Source organism: Callithrix jacchus, chromosome 6 (assembly GCF_049354715.1).
Source record: "Callithrix jacchus isolate 240 chromosome 6, calJac240_pri, whole genome shotgun sequence".
In the NCBI taxonomy this organism is placed as follows: Eukaryota; Metazoa; Chordata; class Mammalia; order Primates; family Cebidae; genus Callithrix; species Callithrix jacchus.
Window position 1 is genome coordinate 130,590,599 of NC_133507.1, and position 23,099 is coordinate 130,613,697.

The 23,099-nt window shown below is 36.6% G+C and overlaps 1 pseudogene; it reads left to right on the top strand.

Moving 5' to 3' along the window:
• The first annotated feature begins 1,417 nt into the window (after positions 1-1,417).
• Positions 1,418-2,298, top strand: LOC100389908 (chromatin modification-related protein MEAF6 pseudogene; annotated as a pseudogene).
• The last annotated feature ends 20,801 nt before the right edge of the window (positions 2,299-23,099 follow it).

Sequence of the window (23,099 nt, forward strand, 5' to 3'; positions counted from 1 at the left end):
AGCGGTACATGTGCAGGTTTGTTACATGGGTACATTGATTAACATTGAGGCTTGGGGTATCAGTGATTCCATCACCCAGGTAGTAAGTAGAGTACCCAATAAGTAGTTTTTCAGCCCTTTCTCCACTTCTTCCCCTCTAGTGTTTGTTGTTCCCATCTTCATGTCCATGTGTACACACTGTTTAGCTCCCACTTATAAGTGAGAACAGGAGGTATTTGGTTTTCTGTTTCTCCTTTAGTTCACTTAGATAATAGCCTCCAGCTGCATTCATGTGGCTGAAAAGGACAAGCTTTCATTCTTTTTATGGCTGTGTGGTATTCCATGGCGTATATGTACCACATTTTCTTTATCCAGTCCACCATTAATAGGCGTCTGGATTGATTCCATGTTTCTGCTTTTATACATAGTACTGCAATGAACACACAAATGCATGTGTCTTTTTGGGAGAATGATTTATTTTCATTTGGATATATACCCAGTAATGGGATTGCTGAGTCAAATGGTAGTTCTGTTTTAAGTTCTTTGAGAAATTTCCAAATGGCTTTCCACAGTGGCTGAACTAATTTACATTAGTTTTCCCCTTTTCTCTACTGTCCGGCCAGGATGGGTTTTTATTTTTTTTTTTTTTTTGCTCTTTATTAATAGCCATCCTGACTGGCATGAGGTGGAATCTCACTGTGTTTTTGATTTGCATTTCTCTGATCATTAGTGATGTGAAACATTTCTTCATACTTGTAGGCCACTTTTATGTCTTCTCTGGAGAAGTGTGTGTTCATGTCATTCACCCACTTTTTAAAATAGTTACGTGTTTTCTGCTTGTTGAATTATTTAATTTCCATATAGATAATGCATATTAGACCTTTGTCAGATGCATGGTTTATGAATATTTTCTTTCCTTCTGAAGAGTGTCTGTTTAACTGTGTCAATAGTTTTTTTGCTGTGCAGAAACATTTTAGTTTAATTAGGTCCCACTTGTCAACTTGCCAATTTTTGTTTTTGTTGCAGTTGCTTTTGAAAACTTAGTCTTAAACTGTCTAAGAACTTTTAATGGTTTTTATTTGTCTCTGCTATGGTTTCATCCACTTCCATTCTAATCTTGTTTTCTAACCAGTTATCTTCAAGCATGTTTAGAATTCTTTAGAAAGGGAAATACAATTGTCACCCAACTATTTTCCATTTCATTTTAGAATGATCCTAGGTCTAAAGAAAAATAGAGGACTTTCTTATCCTCTGCATGTTTCTCAGAGCAATATTCCATCAGCCATTATATTTCAAGCTACGCCTAAGTTATAGGCATGGTGGAATGTACAGTCTCAAGAGTAATATATGAAATGCAAGAATAGGATATGCTATAGTCTGAATGTGTCCCCAAAATTCATGTGTTGAAATTCAGTGGCCAATGTGAAAGCATTAAGAGATGTGGCCCTTAGGAGGTAAGTCATAAGGGCATGGCCTTCATGGGTGAGAATAGGGCCTCTATAAAAGAGCTTGAGAAAATGGGTTCCTTCTCTTATACTCATCCACCAGGTCAGGACACAGCATTCATCCTCTTTTGCTTTTTGCCCCTTCTGACATGTGAGGACACAGCATTCAAGGAACCATCCTGAAAGCAGAGACCAGGCCGCCCGCCCCTGCCCAACACAGCGATGCACAACTTGGTGCTGCAAGGCAGATCCCAGACACCTGGCAGGAGCTGGTGGAGCTTGGGAAGCAAAGCAGGAGCAGCAGAAACAATACAAACTTGGAGCAACAGATCTATGCTTTTGAGGGAACTACATGGAAGACACTCAGATGTATGACAATATTACTCCTGGCTGGGATCGGTATCTGACCAACCAAATAAAAACTCCAATAGCAAAAATGATCGAAGGAATCGGAACTTTAAGGAAGCTGAGCAGCTCTTCAGTAAATCCTTAGTTACCTCAGCAGCTGCTGAAGTGCGCTGGCAGGAGTTCAGGACTAGCTCACTGAAAAGAGGGAGCCAGGAAGTAGGACAGAAAGTTAACACTGCTCCAGACTTCCAAGGTCAGGAAAACAAGCCGAGCAGGGAGTACCCTGAGGATATGGATGGATCTGTTCAGGGAGGGAAACTTCAGAAGTCTGCCTCATCTACTTCCTCAGGGAGTCACCACAGCAGCCATAAAATGCGAAAGAATAAAAATCAGCACAGGATTGATCTGAAGTTAAACAAAAAACCACAAGCTGACTATTAGAAGATACATTAGTGCAGAAGCTTTCAGGCTGTAGAGCTCTGCTTCCTGTCTCTGACCTCACAAAGATAAACATCCTTCACCTGAGTCTGTGTCCACCTCTGCTCTCCCAGACCCAGTGCTTGTGACTTTGAGTGGTTTGTTCTAAATGTGGTGAAAACAACTCATTTCAGTAATACATTAGATCTTTTACTTTATGTCATTTTTAGTAACAGAACTGCAGGAAGATCAAGACATGGTTATAATCCTAGCAAGTTGCTAACTGTGCATTTCTCCCTTCTTTGAATGAATGTCTCCCCCTAAACTGGCTGGCACCAGCTTCATATGTGATAGTCATCAAGAAATGTTCTCTGCTTTTGTTTTAGGATGAAAGTAGAACACAAGTCACATTTCAGATGGAGGCTGTAAATATCTGGCATTTTCTTATATTGCTTTGTGTTTTCTTATTTTTCTCTTGTTTTTATCATCTTATTTCTTTGGGGTCTTTTTGTAATTCTTTTGTATAACTCATACATTCCTGCTGACATATCTGATCATCTCTTTCATGCAGTTGCCAATACTCATAACTGAAAATAATCTGGTTTATCATAAGCAAACTGGGAAACTTGGCTCTTTGTTTTTTGTGAGGGGAGTATTTAGTAACTAGCTATCTTAAATCTAAGTTGGAAGCAGATTCATGTGCAAGGAACAGAAAAAAAAGAAAAACATGTTTAAATTGTTCCCTATTAAATAGCCATTTTTATTCTTTTGTATAAATAAAATTTCACAGGCTTTGAAAAGAAAGAAAGAAAGAAGAAGAAAGAAAGAAAGAAAGAAAGAAAGAAAGAAAGAAAGAAAGAAAGCAAAGACCAAACATTCACCAAGCACTGAAACTGCTTGCACATTGATCTTGAACTTCTAACCTTTAGAAGAGGGAAAAAGTTTTTTTTTCAAATTTATTTATGTATTTCATCTGGGTATTTAAATAGATAAAATTTTATGTATTTGTTTTATACAACATGATGATTTGAAGTACATATACATAGTGAAATAGCCAAATCTAGCTAATTAAATATGCATTACCTCACATAATCATTTTTGTAGTAAGAACACTTAATATCCACTCTGATATGATGTTGTATTTTAAGAATACACCATATCATAATAAACTCTAGTCCCCATGCTGTTTAATAGATCCCTTGGATTTATTCCTTTAATTGAACTATACTTTTGTATCCTTTGACTAACATCTCCTCCTCTCTGCCAACACACAACAGCTCAGCCTCTGGTAACCACTATTCTACTTTCTATTTCTATGAGATCAACTTTTGAAGATTCCACATGAGTGAATTGTGAGATATTTGTCTTCCTATGTCTGGCTTATTTCACCGAACATAATGTCCTCAAGGTTCATCTGCGTTATTTCAAAAAGCAGGATTTCCTTATTTATGGCTCAATAGTATTCCATTGTGTATACATACCATATTTTCTTTATTTATTTGTTGTTGGACACTTAAGCTGATTGCATATCCTACTATGAATAGTGCTACAATTAATATGGGAGTCGACATACTGATTTCATTTCCTTTGGATACATACTTAGTAGTGAGAGAAGTACTCAGTAGTGAATTATACAGTAGTTTTATTTTAATTTTTTGAGGAACTCCCATACTTCTTTCTCTAATGGCTAATAATGTTCCCTTATCTCTACACCTTAAGCAACATTTGTTATCTTTTGTCTTTTTTTTTTAAATGCCCATTCTAACAGGACTGAGGTGATATCTCATGGTTTTGATTTGTTTTCTCTGATCACTAGCAATGCTGAATATTTTTGGATATACCTGCTGGTCATTTGTGTGTCTTCTTCTGAGAAATGTCTACTCAGGTTTTTGGCCCATTTTTAAATTAGGGGTTTTTTTCTTGTTATTAAGTTCTCTCTATATTTTAGATATTAACCCTTATCAGATATATAGTTTGCAAACATTTTATCCTATTCTGCAGACTGTCTCTTCACTCTGTTGACTGATTCCTTTGCTTTGCTGAATTTTAGTTTGATATAGTCCCATTTGTGTATTTTTGTTTTGGCTGCCTATGCTTTGAAGACCATATCCATAAAGTCATTTCCAAGACAAATATCCTGAAGCATTGCCCGTATACTTTTCTATGTAAAAGCCTTACATTTAAGGCTTTGAGTTTGAATTAATTGTTTAATATGGTGTGAGATAAGGTTCTTATTCCTTTCTTCTGCATATGGATATACCATTTTCCCAACACCATTTATTGAAGAGACCCAATCTATGAAGGCTGTATTCAGGAAATAGTATAGATCCTAAAAACAAGTTCAAGATAAGAAATATTTTATTTTATTCCATTGGAAAGATGTTAGAAGTGGTCCTCAAAATGTTTCATGGAGAGAGCTGCAGATTAACATTTCCCCATTTGAATACTGAGGTATAAAGTCAAGAAAGTGCTTCATGGGGAAAAAATTTCATAAGAAATACTAGGAAAGATTCTATTGCTGTAAACCAGTCTCATGTTGGATAACTCTTTAAAGGGCAATGATAAAGTAGCTTAACTTTCCATGCTGCTGTTAAATCTCAGTTCGGATTTTGTTAAATTTCAATCAAGTTCATACTTTCTTCTTTCTGCTGACTTTCTTATTTGTCTAGTGATATTTTATTAATGCTATTCTTTTCTTGGGAAAAATACATATTGAAGATGTCATGCTTTTGTTGCCTATTTTGAAAAGTAGATAACTGTATTTGCTATCATTATATTTACACACACACAAAAAAAACAAAGAAATAAAGCATTTGCAAGAATTTCTAATTCAACTCAATTCAATTCAATGACAACAATATTGTGAGAGTCACAGCCCCATTTGTTCAGATTGTGTTTTCCCTTTAAAATAGTTTTTGCATTGAACAGAAACATTATTATTATAGGGAAAATAGCCATAAAGTAAACTAAAAAATTAGCCCAATGTATTGCCAGAACATTTAAAGAGATTGTGGCCTTGAAGTTTTGTATTTCAATTCCAGGTGGTTTAACAATCTGTACAAGAAGAAAAAAGTTGTAAAGATTCTAGACAATAATATAGCAGAAAATCTCTATGATATCCCTCTTCTTTCAAGGGAATGAAAGAATTTAAGAAAACACACACAAAAACACAAATAGTAAAGATTCTCACATTCACATTTATAAACTTATTTTCATCAAAATATATTATAAGAGTTTCTTTAAAAGTCAAACATACACTTATTAGATGATTCAGAAATTCCACTTCTAGGTGTTTATCCTAGAGTATTGAAAACATATCCAAAAAGAGGGAATACTTCCCAAATCATTTTATGAGACCAACATCATCCTAATACCAAAACCCGGCAGAGACCCAACAAGAAAAGAAAACTTCAGGCCAATATCCATGATGAACATAGATGCAAAAATCTTCAATAAAATATTGGCAAGCCGATTGCAACAGCAAATCAAAAAACTTATCGATCATGATCAAGTAGGATTCATCCTGGGGATGCAAGGCTGGTTCAACATACGCAAGTCTATGAACGTAATTCACCACATAAACAGAACCAAAAACAAAAACCACATGATTATCTCAATTGATGCAGAGAAGGCATTCAACAAAATTCAACAGCCCTTTATGCTAAAAACCCTCAATAAACTCGGTATCGATGGAACGTATCTCAAAGTAATAAAAGCTATTTATGACAAACCAACAGCCAATATCATACTGAATGGGCAAAAACTGGAATCATTCCCTTTGAAATCCGGCACTAGACAAGGATGACCTCTTTCACCACTCCTATTCAATATGGTACTGGAAGTTCTAGCCAGAACAATCAGGCAAGAAAAAGAAATAAAGGGTATTCAAATAGGAAAGGGGGAAGCCAAATTGTCGCTATTTGCAGATGACATGATAGTATACCTAGAAAACCCCATCGCCTCAACCCAAAAACTCCTGAAACTGATAAGCAACTTCAGCAAAGTCTCAGGATACAAAATCAATGTGCAAAAATCACAAGCATTCCTCTACACCAATAACAGACTTAAAGAGAGCCAAATCAAGAACGAACTGCCATTCACAATTGCTACAAAAAGAATAAAATACCTAGGAATACAACTCACGAGGAACGTAAGGGACTTCTTCAAGGAAAACTACAAACCACTGCTCAACGAAATCAGAGAGGATACAAACAGATGGAGAAACATTCCATGTTCATGGTTAGGAAGAATCAATATAGTGAAAATGGCTATACTGCCCAAAGTAATTTACAGAATCAACACTATCCCCATCAAGCTACCATTGACTTTCTTCACAGATTTGGGAAAAACTATCATGAACTTCATATGGAACCAAAAGAGAGCCCACATAGCCAAGTCAATTCTAAGCAAAAAGAACACAGTGGGGGGCATCACACTACCAGATTTCAAACTATACTACAAGGCTACAGTAATCAAAACAGCATGGTACTGGTACCAAAACAGAGATATAGACCAATGGAACAAAACAGAGGCATCGGAGGCAACACAACATATCTACAATCATACAATCTTTGATAAACCTGACAAAAACAAGCAATGGGGAAAGGATTCCCTGTTTAATAAATGGTGTTGGGAAAACTGGCTAGCCATGTGCAGAAAGCAGAAACTGGACCCCTTCCTGACACCTTACACTAAAATTAACTCCAGATGGATTAAAGACTTAAACATTAGACCTGGCACCATAAAAACCCTAGAAGGAAATCTGAGCAAAACCATCCAGGACATAGGAGTAGGCAAGGACTTCATGAACAAAACACCAAAAGCATTGGCAACAAAAGCCGAAATAGACAAATGGGACCTAATGAAACTCCACAGCTTCTGCATGGCAAAAGAAACAGTCACTAGAGTGAATGGGCAACCAACAGAATGGGAAAAAATTTTTGCAGTTTACCCATCTGACAAAGGGCTGATATCCAGAATTTACAAAGAACTCAAACAGATTTACAGGAAAAAAACAAACAAGCCCATTCAAAAATGGGCAAAGGATATGAACAGACACTTTACAAAAGAAGACATATATAAGGCCCACAATCATATGAAAATATGCTCATCATCACTGGTCATTAGAGAGATGCAAATCAAAACCACATTGAGATACCATCTCATTCCAGTTAGAATGGCGATCATTAAAAAATCTGGAGACAGATGCTGGAGAGGATGTGGAGAAAAAGGAAGACTTTTACACTGTTGGTGGGAGTGTAAATTAGTTCAACCATTGTGGAAGACAGTGTGGCAATTCCTCCAGGCCTTAGAAATAGAAATTCCATTTGACCCAGCAATCCCATTACTGGATATATCCAAAGGACTACAAATCGTTCTACTATAAGGACACATGGACATGAATGTTCATTGCAGCACTGTTTACAATAGCAAAGACCTGGAACCAACCCAAATGCCCATTGATGATAGACTGGACTGGGAAAATGTGGCACATATACACCATGGAATATTATGCAGCAATCAGAAATGATGAGTTCATGTCATTTGTAGGGACATGGATGAATCTGGACAACATCATTCTCAGCAAACTGACACAAGAACAGAAAATGAAATACCGCATATTCTCACTCATAGGTGGGTGATGAAAAATGAGAACACATGGACACAGGGAGGGGAGTACTAAACACTGGGGTCTATTGGGGGGAAAAGGTGAGGGCCAGCGTGGGGGGAGGTGGGGAGGGATAGCCTGGGGAGAAATGCCAAATGTGGGTGAAGGGGAGAAAGGAAGCAAAACACACTGCCATGTGTGTACCTATACAACTGTCTTGCATGTTCTGCACATGTACCCCAAAATCTAAAATGCAATAAAAAATTTTAAAAAAAAGAAAACATATGGTACTGTTCACACACAATCTATAAATTAATATTTGTAGGATCATTATTTGCAATCATCAACATTAAAAATAACCTAAATGTTCTTCAAGTGAATTGGTCTACCCACCATGATACACCCATACAATGAAATACCACTCAGCAATTTAAAAGAAGGAATTATTGATACAACGTAGATGAATCTCAAACACATTAGATTGACTGAAAAAAACCAAGCCCAAAGAAGTTATCTATAGATGATTTTGCTTATATGACATTCTGGTAAAGGCACACATATAAAAGAAGGAAATATATCAGTAGTTTACCAGGGTTAGAGGTGGAAGAAGGGTATGAATACAAAAGGGTAGCATGATGGAATTCTTTATGGTATCAGAATTGTTCTCTCATGTCTGTAGTGGTAGCTACAACACACTAAATGTTTAAAAATGCATTGAACTGTATTTCAAAAAGTGAATTTTACTGACTGGAATTTTTTAATTAAATAAGATAGTATAAGAAAATGTAGAGGTTGGGCATGGTGGCTCATGCCTATAATCCTAGCACTTTGGGAGGTTGAGGCGGGTAGATTACCTGAGGTCAGGAGTTCGAGACCAGCCTGACCAACGTGGTAAAACCCCATCTCTACTAAACATACAAAAATTAGTTGGGCATAGTGATGCATGCCTGTAATTCCAGCTACTTGGGAGGACAAGGCAGGAGAATCACTTGAACTGGGGAGACAGAAGTTGCAGTGAGCCAAGATTGCGCCATTGCACTCCAGCCTGAGCAACAAGAGCAAAACTCTGTCTCAAAAAAAAAGAAAGAAAAGAAAATATACAAAGATAATATGAATATTTATGGCATATGGAACTCAGAAAATATAGAAGAACTTAAAAATAAGTAAGGGGAAATCATCTCAATAAAGGAACTGGCAAAGGCTTTGAAGCAGTACAACACAGAATTGAAAGAACAAATTGCTAATAAAGGAAATGAGATGTCTGTGTTCGTTAGTAACCCAGGAAAATAAAATCACAATCAGATATCATTATACAACAAGTGCATTAAAATTTTTAAAGTCTTGTTTTACCAGGTGTTTGTATAAAAATAGCAGGCAACAGAGCTCTGATATGATAAGTGGAGTGTAAATTGTTACAATCGCTCTGTGGGCAGTTTAGCATCAGTAACACTGAAGAAATATCTATCAGTTTTAATACTACCAACATAGGCACCCAGGGAGATATGTACAGAAATGTTTATTATACCCATAACTGAAAATAACCCTAGTAACATGAAGAATTCATCTTGTAACTCAGTGGCTTCCAAATTTTTCAAACAGGGCCCATATGTAAGCAATACATTTGGGAGATACTGTCAGTACTCACCCCCACTGTTAGAGTGGTTTAAGCAGGGAAAATGAGGTGTGGGGGAAATTTTCTGGCCATTTTTTTCTTCATGTCCAAGAAAGAGCCACAAGTTTTTCCTCATGTTCAAGAAAGAGCCAAAAGTAGGGCTGGACAATATAATTCCTTTAGATCCTGTTGTATCAAGCTACCATGCCTAGAGCTGCTGCAGCCATCTTCCAAACAACATGAGGAAAAAAATTACATTAAGGATGCCATAGCCAAAGAATCTGGTGCCCTTCTTGATGCCCTTCTTGGTCCATTTTTATCAATAAATCCCTAAGAGTTTTGCTCTTATTACCCAGGCTGGAGTGCAATGGCGCGATCTCAGCTCACTGCAACCTCCACCTCCTGGGTTCAAGCAATTCTCCTACCTCAGCCTCCCAAGTAGCTGGGACTAAGTCTGCGCCACTATGCCCAGCTAATTTTTGTATTTTTAGTAGAGATGGGGTTTCACCCTGTTGACCAGAATGGTCTCGATCTCTTGACCTCGTGATCTACCCACCTCAGCCTCCCAAAGTGCTGGGATTATGAGCCAGTGCACCCGGCCAATTTCTTTTGGTTATGATTTGCATTGACTATTCTCTTCAGTTCTTTAACTTTCAGCCAATATGTGTCTTTATATCAAAAGTGAGTCTGTTTGACAACATATAATTGCATTGTTGGCATTTTTATCCATTCAACTACTCTATGTCTTTTGATTAGGAAAGGCTGTGGTCTATATGAGTCATATGATGTGAAACAAGCCCAGAGGTACAAGTGTGAAGCCAGTTTGGTTCAATGTCAAGTACTGAATATGATGGCTTGTTCTGCCAAGCTCTTAAATATATGCATTGGTTATTGCCTATCTATTCATTCATTAAAACAAATCTTTCTGCTCACAACATCATTTGGTTCTCCTGGGCACTGAATTTGTTGGTATACATCTGGTCACCCTTCCACATCATTTACACAACAACCCACTTCTTTGTATCCAGCTCTGAAAAGGCACAGCTGCCTAATGAGATGACTCAGTCGGGCATTGAGTGAAAGTGGCCTTCTGCATTCAACTGAACACATGGAGGCTATTCTGCAATGAAGGACAAAGCCAGGAAAGTAAAGAATGCAAAAGGTTTTATCCCCAGATATAGTTCAGAAAAGTAATACTTCAATGAAGTCTTTTAACTTCATGTCTTTCCACATTTGCACTTGTTTAACCAGTAGTACTGTGCATCTCTCCTTAGGCTGTTCTGAAATGTTTTGACCTGGAAAATTATGAGGCTCAATTTTGCTCAGAAGTCATTACTCCTATAAAACCTCTTTTTGACTTCTCATGAGATGAATTAGTCTTTCCTTCCACATTCCCATAACACTTTGTGCATGCATCTTTCCTGGCACATGCCTCATTTACTATAATATTCTGAGTAGTTCTCTGTCTCTTCTGATAGATTGTGGGATATTTAAAAGACAGGAATAAGAACATGTCTTATTCACCTTATTCCTTTTCCTCTTGAGTATCTAGAATAGTATGTGTCACAAAGCTGCCCATTGAGCACAGGCACTCAAAAAAAATAGATATTCTATTTTAGCTTTTACAGCCTTTGTCTCACTTCATCCAGACAACAATCATGTGGAGATTCCATTTCAGATGAGGAAAGTGGCTGAAAGGTGGTAATTAATTGTCCAAAGTCAGAAAGTGGTAGAATCAGCTTTAAAATTTGTTCATTGTTATAATATTGTATAGTAAACAAAGGATAAATAAAAAACTATGTTTTCTCATTTAACACTTGACATCTGAATAAACTGAAAAAAAATCAGCAAGTTTTCTTTTCTGTTAGATTTTGCATTTTATTTCATATATTCCTCCACTCCTAATTACCATTGCCTTGCCTTACAAAGACATTAACTTTTGAGATTTAAAAGAAGTGTTGGTTCTACTTTTTGTCTGATTCATTTCTTACTTCATATCTTTTTAAAAACAAACTTCTTTAATTCATCATACTATGATCAATTTTAAACCATTTTATTAATGAAAGGAGTTATATTTTTCTTGCACTAGTTATTGTGGCAAGAGAGGAAGCAGAAGAAAGAAGTGGAGGAAGCCAGCCTCTTTCTACCAACCCATTCTCATGGGAACTAATCCATTCCCAAGAGTGAGAACTCAGTCACTGCCCTGGCAGGAAGGCATGAATCTGTTCAGGAGCGTTCTGCCGCCATGACTCAGACACCTCCCAGTAGGCCTCACCTTCCAACATTGCCACTTGAAGATTAAATCTCCATGTTGAGTTTTGTTAGGGACAAATCAGACCCAAACCATAGCAGATGTAGTTCTACTTGTCTATTTTTGTGTTTGTTACTCGAGTTTTTGATGTCAGATCCAAGAAATCATTGCCAAGCCCAATGTCATGAAATTTTTCCCACGTTTTCTCCTAGTAGTTTTACAGTTTCACTTTAGAATTATCATACGATCCAACAATCACAGAAGGAAAACACTGCATGATTCCACTTAAATGTGGTATCTAAAATAGTCAAACTCACAAACAGAAAGTAGAATGGTAATTGCCAGAGACTGGGTAGAGGGAAAAATGGAAAATTGCTGTTTAACAGGTATAAAGTTTTAATTATGTTAGATGAATAAGTTCCAGAAATCTGCTATACAACATAGTGCCCATATTGACAATATGACATTGTGCACTTCAAAAAATATTAAGAGGGTAGATCTCATTTTTAAGTGTTCTCCCCACACTAGAATGAAAAAATGGAAGAATTATAGAGAAACTAGTTTGCATATTTGCTGAAGTACTCTTGTATCAAACTAGAACAGATCCATAGCAACGGCTCAAAAACAAATTCTGGATAAAGACATAAATGATAACATATTTTTATTTTTCAATTTGGAAATTAAAAAATAAATTTTTTAAAAAGCTAGAAAAAACCACAAAAGAGCCAAAATCATGCGTGCTTTAGATTCTTAACACTAAATTATAAAAGACAAAGGATTCACCAGTTCAGAGTTTGATGAGAAAGAAATGTGAGTCAATACTTCTATGCTAATCAGGTTGTCATTCATGAACAAACACAAGAGCAATACATCTACAGTATTCAAACATATCTGATTCATTCTTTTTATAAAAAATTGTTTATGTACACAAATTTCAAGTAAATAAAAATAAAATTCCTCATAAACATGTGTGCTACAAGATTACCATTAGCATTAAATCCAGTTAAACATAAAATGAATTTCATTAAATAGGTTTTGAAGATAATCCAAATGTTCTTTAATATCAGTGATGTCTGCTCAGGGATATAGTTGGATGTCAGGGGATGTGATATTATTTTTTCAATTACCAAATTGAAAAATAAAAATATGTTATCATTTATACCTTTATCCAGAACCTCTTTTTGAGTGAGCCCTTGCTATCAATCTGTTCTGATATGAGAATACTTCAGCAAATATGCAAACTCATTTCTCTAAAATTGTTCCATATTTTGTTTGTTTTTTACGAATGGAAGCCAGTTATCCTCTAAAATGAGAACTTATTTTTCAGTAGACGTTGTTTTTCTCTTAGATTGTTTTAAGAAATAGGATGGATTTTTCTCTAGTCTTCAAATTAATCCTACAGGCACTTTAACAGCTGCCCTTCCTTCTGGATCCTGCAAGCATAAATCCAAGTAATTAAAACTGGACGCCACTGTAATCTAAGAAAAGATCAGGAATGCAAAAAAAAAATGAAGAGATTACCAAATAAACTAATTTAAGATGAAAATGTTCACGTATATTCAATTATACATTATTTAATTGTATAAAATGTCTTGTTCTCAAGGTATTAATATTTTAAGAGACATGAATATGCAAACTTTGGCATTTTTTATTCAAACAATGGAGAATGATCAAGGACAATCAAGTAAAAATATTTTGAGAGGTGACTGAAAATATACATAGTTTTTATTTTCCTTTGAATTGCAGACACAATTTGTGATTTAAAAATACAAGGCAATAAGGTCCAATGCAGCAAATATAGGTCACTCTTGTCTTTTTTTTAAATTATAATCACACATATATTAGAGTGATTCTGCAGAATATCTCTTGGTGACAAATTCATTTAGCTCTTTAATAAAAATATATCAAATGGAATCCTGAGCAATGCTTTATACTGAATCTTATTATCAGTCTTCATTCTCATGTATTCTTCCATTTTTCTGTATATTATCTTTCCCAACCCCTCCTTATAAGGTGCTTAGCATGTTGAAGTATATAACAGAGATACTGTATGACAAGGAGGAGGAAAAGAAAGAGAAAGAGAAAAAAGAAAGGAAAGGAAAAAAAGGGAGGGGACAGTTTTAGAGCTTCTCTTTTTTATTGACATGAAAATGCAGTGAAACAACTAAAATAAAGCATACTAATTGCTTTAGGGGGTGGATTTATTTGAAGCTATAGATGAATAATATTATCTGTCTGGTATATTCTTCCCTCAAATACCAATTTGGCCATTACTTTAACCTCTTTTAAGTTTTTGCTCAAATATCATTTTCTTAATGAGGTCTACACTGGCCAATATATTTAAAAATCTAATCAAGCCCTCACCCCCATACTCATACTGACTGGCATTCTAATTTTACTTAAACTCTGATGCTATTTTTTCATTTTTCTCTGAGACTTACTTAATATTAACACTGTATAATTGACTTATTTATTGTTTTTCTTGTCAACCATCTCACTCTCAAACACAACCAAAGTATAAGATTCATAGCAACTATTTCAGTAGAATATGTTCATGGGAACATATTACATGCTAAATAAATATTTGTTTAGATTAAATAAAAATGAATTCAAAATAAATGTGACTCATTGCCATTCAATATGGCCTTAGGTTTTAAGCTAAAATAAATACACAAAGTAAACACTAACTATATCTAAAACATTAATTTGCCGTTTTGAGGAATTTAGACAAATGAGTAAGAGTCTCCTTTTCTTTCAATAAGACATTTCATTGATGACAATGGCAAAAGTAAAGAAACATTATAAGACAATTATTATGGACAAATTACAGTAAACTTTTGTTTATTCTAGATAAAAATTTTAAAGCAAGTCACTTGGTATTAATAACACATTTAAGAAAAATAAAATGCTTTTTATTGTTTTACTGAGTTTGTTAACACATCCAAAAGATACTGGCTAACTATTTTTTTAATTTAAGATTTGTAATAGGTAATATTTCAAAAATCAGAGTACATAAATATGAATATATATGTATATTTAGAATGATTTATTCCATTTACATTCCTGTCTACCTCTTTAGCTCTGTCTCATATAGGTAGCCTATTTTATTAGTTTTTTTAAAATGTATTCATTTATTGTCTTTTAGTTGTACACATTCACATAAAAATACATATTCCTAATTTCATTACCTTTATTTTAAAAATATAAAATATATTATCAGTAAAGTACATATTTTTATATAACAGTTTATTCTTTGTTTTTTTCCCTCGCATCCATACATAGAGAACTCAGCTACCCAGTATCCATTAGGTGGATAAACCACAGTTTAATTAATGAGTCCACCATAACAAAGTACCTTGTCAACACAAGTTAAAATTTATATTTTTGAGTGACTGATTTTGACTGCCATAAATTTGAGATTTGAAAATGTGAGAAATTGCATTATTTAATATTTTTTATAGTTACATATAGATACCTGGTTTTTACCCAACACAAATGCAAAAGGAAAATTTTAAAAGATATTGATCATCCTTGCAGAAACTGTATGATTCTCTTTTAGAAGGGCTCTCTGCTGTAAGAATGGTGACACATTGACACATATTACGTGAATATAAATTGAACAATAATTCACAGGCTATAAATCTATTAAATTCCATCTTTTCTCAGTTTTTGACATTTGAGGATTATCTCAGCAATCTTCTTCATTATGGGAAATACAGTTTATCTCTCTACAGTGTCTAAAAATACTGAGATTCCATTATACAATTCTATTAATAACACTGTAACACAGTTGTGTTTAGAAATATATCAAACTCAGTTTTATCTTAAAACATGAAATTTATCTATTTGGTTATACATGAAAATATCTGACATTAGAGGAGCAACTGATATTCAGATGTTACCCCAAGAAATGCTATTGATCCTCGTTTTTGATTAGTTCTTCGGTTGTCCTAGCTTTTCTCTCAACACTACAATTACTGCAGTCCAGTAACTGCCTTCTCCCTAGGACTCTGCCTTTGGGACCGTTTTAAGATTTCACTCTGGCCTTTCATACCTGAATATAAGTACAGAAAATCAAAATCATTTAATCTAATAAATAAACTCTCAACAGCTTTACTGCTAAACTACATTATTTCTATTTTCAGATTAAGAAAGTGAGAACCAGAAATACCATTCAAACCAGCAATCCCATTACTGGTTATATACCCAAAGGAATAAAAATCATTCTATTATAAAGATACATGCATTCATGTGTGTATTGCAGCACTATGCACAATAGCAAAGACAGACCAAAGCCCATCAGTGATAGACTAGATAAAGAAAATGTAGTTCATACACACCATGGAATTGCATAGCAATCCTAAAAAGGACCAAGGTCATGTCCTTTGCAGGGACATGGATGGAGCTGGAAGCCATTATCCTCAGCAAACTAACACAGGAACAGAAAACCAAACACCACATGGCATCATATTCTCACTTGTAAGTGGGAGCTGAACAATGAGAATACATGGACACAGGGAGGGGAAAAATACACACTGCGGTCTGTTGGGGGAATTGGGGGGAAGGGAGAGCATCAGGATAAATAGCTAATGCATGCAGGGCTTAACACCTAGGTGATTGGTTGATAGGTGCAGCAAATCATTATGGCACAAATTTATTAATAAAAAGTTAAATACAGCAAAGATATACAGTTTAGAAATATCTATGTTCCTAATAACAGACCATCATAATATATGAAGTAAAAATTGACAGAATTGAGAGAAGAAATAGAAAGTTCTACAATAGTAGAGACTTCAATACCTCACTCTCAATAGAGGATAAAATAACCACACAGAAGGCAAGTAAGGAAATAGAGAGCTTAAACAATACAATAGACCAACTATTGGGCAGAATGTACAGATATATACAGTACACTCTACCAAAAAAATAACACTTGCCGGGCGTGGTGGTTCACGCCTGTAATCCCAGCACTTTGGGAGGCCGAGGTGGGTGGATCACAAGGTCAAGAGATTGAGACCATCCAGGTCAACATGGTGAAACCCCGTCTCTACTAAAAATACAAAAAATTAGCTGGGCATGGTGGCGCATGCCTGTAATCCCAGCTACTCAGGAGGCTGAGGCAGGAGAATTGCCTGAACACAGGAGGCGGAGGTTGCGGTGAGCCGAGATTGCGCCATTGCACTCCAGCCTGGGTAACAAGAGCGAAACTCCGTCTCAAAAAATAATAATAATAATAATAACACTCTCCTCAAATGCACTTAAGACATTTTCCAGGATAGGCCATATGTTAGGCCACATGTCTTAATAGATTTTTGAAAATATATGTCATACAAAAAATCTTCTCTGATCACAAGGAGATGAGATTAGACATTGATAACAGAAGTGAAAACAGAAAATTTTCATGTTTTTTAAAACTAAAAAACACACTATCAATTACCAAACAAAACACAACATAAATTCTATGGTTTGAATGTATTCCCCCAATTTCATGTGTTGAAAACATAATCCAATGCAACAGTGTTGAGAGGTGGGACTTTTAAGAGGCAGTTATTGCCATTATTATACGAGTGCTTTCTTTATTGTGAGAGTGGGTTATTTTTAAAATAATGAATTTGGTCCACTTTTTTCTCTGTCTGTCTTACCCATGTGATGCCTTTCACCACGTTATGACATAGCATGAACCTCACCAGATGTCAGCTCCTTAATCCTGGACTTCCCAGTCCCCAGATTTATAAGCCAATAAATTTTTGTTCATTATAAATTATTCAGTCTGTGGCTTTCTCTTATAGCAACACAAAACAAAGACAGTATATTGTAAAATACTTAGAGGAGAATGAAAATGAAAACACAACATACCAAAACTTATGAGATATAGTGAAAGCAGTGCTATAAGGAAAATCCATAGCTAAAAATGCTTACATTTTAAAAAAAAAGAGATATCTCAAATCAGCAACCTAATTTTACCAATTAAGGATCTAGGAGAAAAAATAACAAACTAAACTCAAAGCTATCAGAAGAAAAGAAATCATCAAGATTAAAGCAGAGACAAACAAAATAGAGAAATGGAAAGCAATAGAGAAAATAAAAAAATAAAAGTTGGATCCTTGAAAATGATCAATGAAATTGACAAATGTTTAGCTATATTGACTAATAAAGACTCAAATTACAAAAATCAGAAATAAAAGTGGGGACATTACTTCTGCTTCTACAGAGAGAGAGAGAGAGAGAGAGAGAGAGAGAGACACTATAAAAGAAGTACCATGAACAACCATGTATCAACAAAGTAGACAGCCTAGGTAAAATGGACAAATTCCCAGAAATAAAAAAACCAACAAAGGCTAAATAATGATGAAATTAAAAACCTGAATATAGCTGTTATCTTGGTTATCAAAATCTCCCAAAAAGAAAATTTCTGGACCTGATGGCTTCACTAGGAAATTCAAACATATAAAGAAGTACAAACACTACCCTTTTCAAACTTTAAAGAGAAGAGAACTCTTCCTAATTCATTCTGTGAGTCTATCATTGCCCCACTGCCAAAGCCAAACAAAGATACTACAAGAAAATAAAACTTCAGACAAATAGCCCTTGTGAATTTTGATGCAAAAATCCTCAACAAAATATTAGCAATCTGAATCAATCAGTATATTTTAAAAAGTATACACCATGATCAAACGGAATACATTCCTGATATGCAAGGATGATTTACCATACAAAAATCCATCAGTAGAATATACCACAGTAACAGAATCGAGGAAGAAAACATGTCATCACCTCAACTGACGCAGATACAACATTTGATAAAATCTCCACCTTGTCATGATAAAGATACACAACAAACTACATTCACATAATAAAAATCATATATGAAAAACTCACATAGAACATCATACTCAATGATAAAAGAATGAAAGCTTTTCCCGTAAATCAAGAAGGTAAGGATACCTGTTTACACAACTTCTATTTAACTTAGTACTAGAAGTCCTAGCCAGAAACAATTTGGCAACAAAAGGAAATAAAACACATCTAAACTAGAATGGAGGAATTAAAATTATCATTGTTCACAAATGATATAATCTTATACGTAGAAAACCCTAAAGATTCTACAAAAATCTATTAGAACTACTAAGCAAATTTAGCAAAGTAGCAGGATACAAAGTCAACACAAGAATCAGTTTCATTTCTGTATACAAACAATGAGCAATTTAAAAAGGAAATTATTAAAACAATTCCTTTTATAATAGCATCAAAAGTAATAAAAAGTCAGGAATTAACCAAAGAAGTAGAGACATGGACAATGAAAACTGAAAAAACATTGCTGAAAAAAGTTAAAGAAAACATAAATAAAAGGACACCTCATGCTCATGGGCTGGAGGACTTACTATTGTTAAGATGGGGGGAGGACTCAAGATGGCGCTGTGAGAACAACCCAGGATTGGTGCTTTCTTTGAGTACGCAGAGAGGTGAGTCGGAGCTGCATTTCCAGACTGATCTTTGTTGCCCACGGAACGGGGAGATTCCCAAGTATAGGGGAGACGCTGGACGCCTGGCAGTGCCTCTGCCTGGCGAAGCTGGCAGCCGGGGTGGTGGCGGCCTGCCCTGCCCATTGCTCTCCACAGGGCAGGCTTGTCAAGGTGCCCTGTTGAGCCGGCAACCTGAGACTTGAGAGGGCGGGACTTGAGACTGAGCGAGACTTAGACAGTGGGCCCGCCCAGGGGATTGCAGGGACAGAGCGTTTGGGCTAGCCCAGTGGGACGAACAAGTCCACGATTTCAAGCGATCCCCATGCAGTCGGTCTGAGACGCTCTGTGGCGGAGGGGCATCCACCATTACTGAGGCAACCTGCCCCAACTGAGATACACACCCACTGCTGAGGCAGCCAGCCATTGCCGAGGCAACCCGTCCCTACTGAGATACACGCCCACTGCTGACACAGCCTGCCGTTGCCAAGGCAACCCGATACAACAGAGAGACTCTGCCTCAGGGCGTGGCAGAGACCACAGCAGAACAACAGACCCTGCCCTAACAGGGCGAGCCTAACAACAGCAGGGCAGAGCCTCGGCAGGCAAACAGTGGCTAGTCTGCCTCCTAGCTGGGCAGGACACCTCAACGAACATCCAAAAATAAAGCCCAAACCCCCCAACACAGAGCATTTGAGAAAAAAAGGGTTTTTTTAATGAGCTCTGTTGCAGGAGAATCAAACATAGCAGCCTAACAGCCCTGAATGAACAACAGAGCTCACAGCTCAGCAATTGAGCTCCTATAAAGTACAGACTGTCTCCTCAAGCAGCTCCCTGACCCCTCTATATCCAAAAGACTGACATTTGGCAGGCATCATTCTGGGACAAAGATAGCAGAAAAAGAAACTGGTACCATGCCTTGCTGTGCCACAGCTGCTAGAGGTGCACCCCAGACAAGCAGAGCCTGCAGTGGACCTCAGCAGTTGTACAGCGAAGGGGCTAGACTGGTAGAAGAAAAACCAAGTAACAGAAATACTTCATCATCAAAAATCTGGGTGTCCACTCAGAGACCCAATCGAAAAGTCAGCAACTACGCAGACGACAAGCGGATAAATCCACAAAGATGGGAAGAAACCAGCGAAAAAAGGAGGAAAACACCCAAAACCAGTACACCTCGCCTCCTAGAAAGGACCAAAACTCCTCACCAGCAAGGGAACAAAGCTGGACGGAGAACGACTGTGACAAAATGACAGAAATAGACTTCAGAAGGTGGATAGTGAGAAACTTTTGTGAGCTAAAAGAACATGTATTAAATCAATGCAAAGAAACTAAGGAACTTGAAAAAAGATATAAGGAAATGATAACAAGAAGGGATAACGTAGAGAGGAATATGAATGAAATAAAGGAGCTGAAAAACACAATACGAGAACTTCACGAAGCATGCACAAGTTTCAATAGCCGAATTGACCAAGCAGAAGAAAGAATATCTGAAGTCGAAGACCAACTCAATGAAATAAAATGAGAAACCAAGATTAGAGAAAAAAGCGCAAAAAGGAATGAACAAAGTCTCCAAGAAATGTGGGACTATGTGAAAAGACCTAACCTACGTTTGATAGGTGTACCAGAAGGGGACAAAGAGAATGAATCCAAGCTGGAAAATACTCTTCAGGACATCATCCAGGAAAATTTCCCCCACCTAGCAAGACAGGCCAACACTCAAATACAGGAAATACAGAGAACACCACAAAGATATTCCGCAAGAAGAGCAACCCCAAGGCACATAATCTTCAGATTCAACAAGGTTGAAATAAAGGAGAAAATACTACAGGCAGCCAGAGAGAAAGGTCGGGTCACCCACAAAGGGAAGCCCATCAGACTCACAGCAGATCTCTCGGCAGAAACACTACAAGCCAGTAGAGAGTGGGGGCCAATATTCAACATTCTTAAAGAAAAGAACTTTCAACCCGGAATTTCATATCCAGCCAAACTGAGCTTCAGAAGTGAAGGAAAAATAAAATCCTTTGCGAACAAGCAAGTACTCAGAGATTTTGTCATCACCAGGCCTGCTTTACAAGAGCTCCTAAAAGAGGCACTACACATAGAAAGGAACAACCAGTACCAGCCATTGCAAAATCACACTAAATGCTAAAGAGCATCAACATAATGAAGAATCTACAACAACTAACAGGCAAAACAGCCACTTAGCATCAAAATGGCCGTATCAAATTCACACATAACAATATTAACCCTAAATATAAACGGATTAAATGCACCAATCAAAAGACACAGACTGGCAAGTTGGATAAAAATTCAAAACCCATCAGTGTGCTGTATCCAGCAAACCCATCTCACATGCAAGGATACACAAAGGCTCAAAATAAAGGGATGGAGAAAGATTTACCAAGCAAATGGAGAGCAAAAAAAAGCAGGAGTTGCAATTCTCATCTCTGATAAAATAGACTTTAAAGCAACAAAGATCAAAAAAGACAAAGAAGGCCATGACATAATGGTAAAAGGATCGATACAACAAGAAGAGCTAACGATCCTGAACATATATGGACCCAATGCAGGAGCACCCAGATACATAAGGCAAGTTCTTAATGACTTACAAAGAGACTTAGACTCCCACACAATAAAAGTGGGAGACTTTAACACTCCACTGTCAATATTAGACAGATCGACCAGACAGAAAATCAACAAGGATATCCAGGGCTTGAACTCAGACCTGGAGCAAGCAAACCTGATAGACATTGACAGAACTCTCCACCCCAAATCCAGAGAATACACATTCTTCTCAGCACCACATCACACCTACTCTAAAATTGACCACATAATTGGAAGTAAAGCACTGCTCAACAAATGCAAAACAACTGAAATCATAACAAACAGCCTCTCAGACCATAGTGCAATCAAGTTAGAACTCAGAATACAGAAACCAACCCAGAACCGCACAGCTTCATGGAAACTGAACAACTGGCTCTTGAATGTTGACTGGGTAAACAATGAAATGAAGACAGAAATAAAGAAGTTCTTCGAAACCAATGAGAATGAAGACACAACATGCCAGAACCTCTGGGACACATTTAAAGCAGTCTCTAGAGGAAAGTATATAGCAACAAGTGCCCATATGAGGAGAATGGAGAGATCCAAAATTGGCACCCTATCGTCAAAATTGAAAGAGCTAGAGGAGCAAGATCAAAAAAACTCAAAACCCAGCAGAAGACAAGAAATAACTAACATCAGAGCTGAACTGAAGGAGACTGAGACACGAAAAACCCTTCAAAAAATCAATAAATCCAAGAGCTAGTTTTTTGAAAAGATCAGCAAAATAGACAGACCACTAGCCAGATTGATTAAAAAGAAAAGAGAGAACAACCAAATAGATGCAATAAAAAATGATAAAGGGGAAATCACCACAGACTCCACAGAAATTCAAACCATCATCAGAGAATACTACAAACAACTCTATGCACATAAACTAGTAAACCAGAAAGAAATGGATACATTCCTGGAATCCTGTGTCCTCCCAAGCCTAAACCAGGAGGAAACTGAAACTATGAATGGACCAATAACAAGGTCAGAAGTCGAGGCAGCAATTAAGAGCCTACCTCACAAAAAAAGCCCAGGTCCAGACGGATTCACAGCCGAATTCTACCAGACACACAAAGAGGAGCTGGTACCATTCCTTCTAAAACTATTTCAAACAATCCAAAAAGAGGGAAGCCTTCCCAAATCATTTTATGAGACCAACATCATTCTGATACCAAAACCCAGCAGAGACCCAGTAAGAAAAGAAAACCTGAGGCCAATATCCATGATGAACATAGATGAAAAAATCTTCAATAAAATATTGGCAAGCCGATTGCAACAGCAAATCAAAAAACTTATTCATCATGATCAAGTAGGATTCATCCCGGGGATGCAAGGCTGGTTCAACATACGCAAGTCTATCAACGTAATTCACCACATAAACAGAACC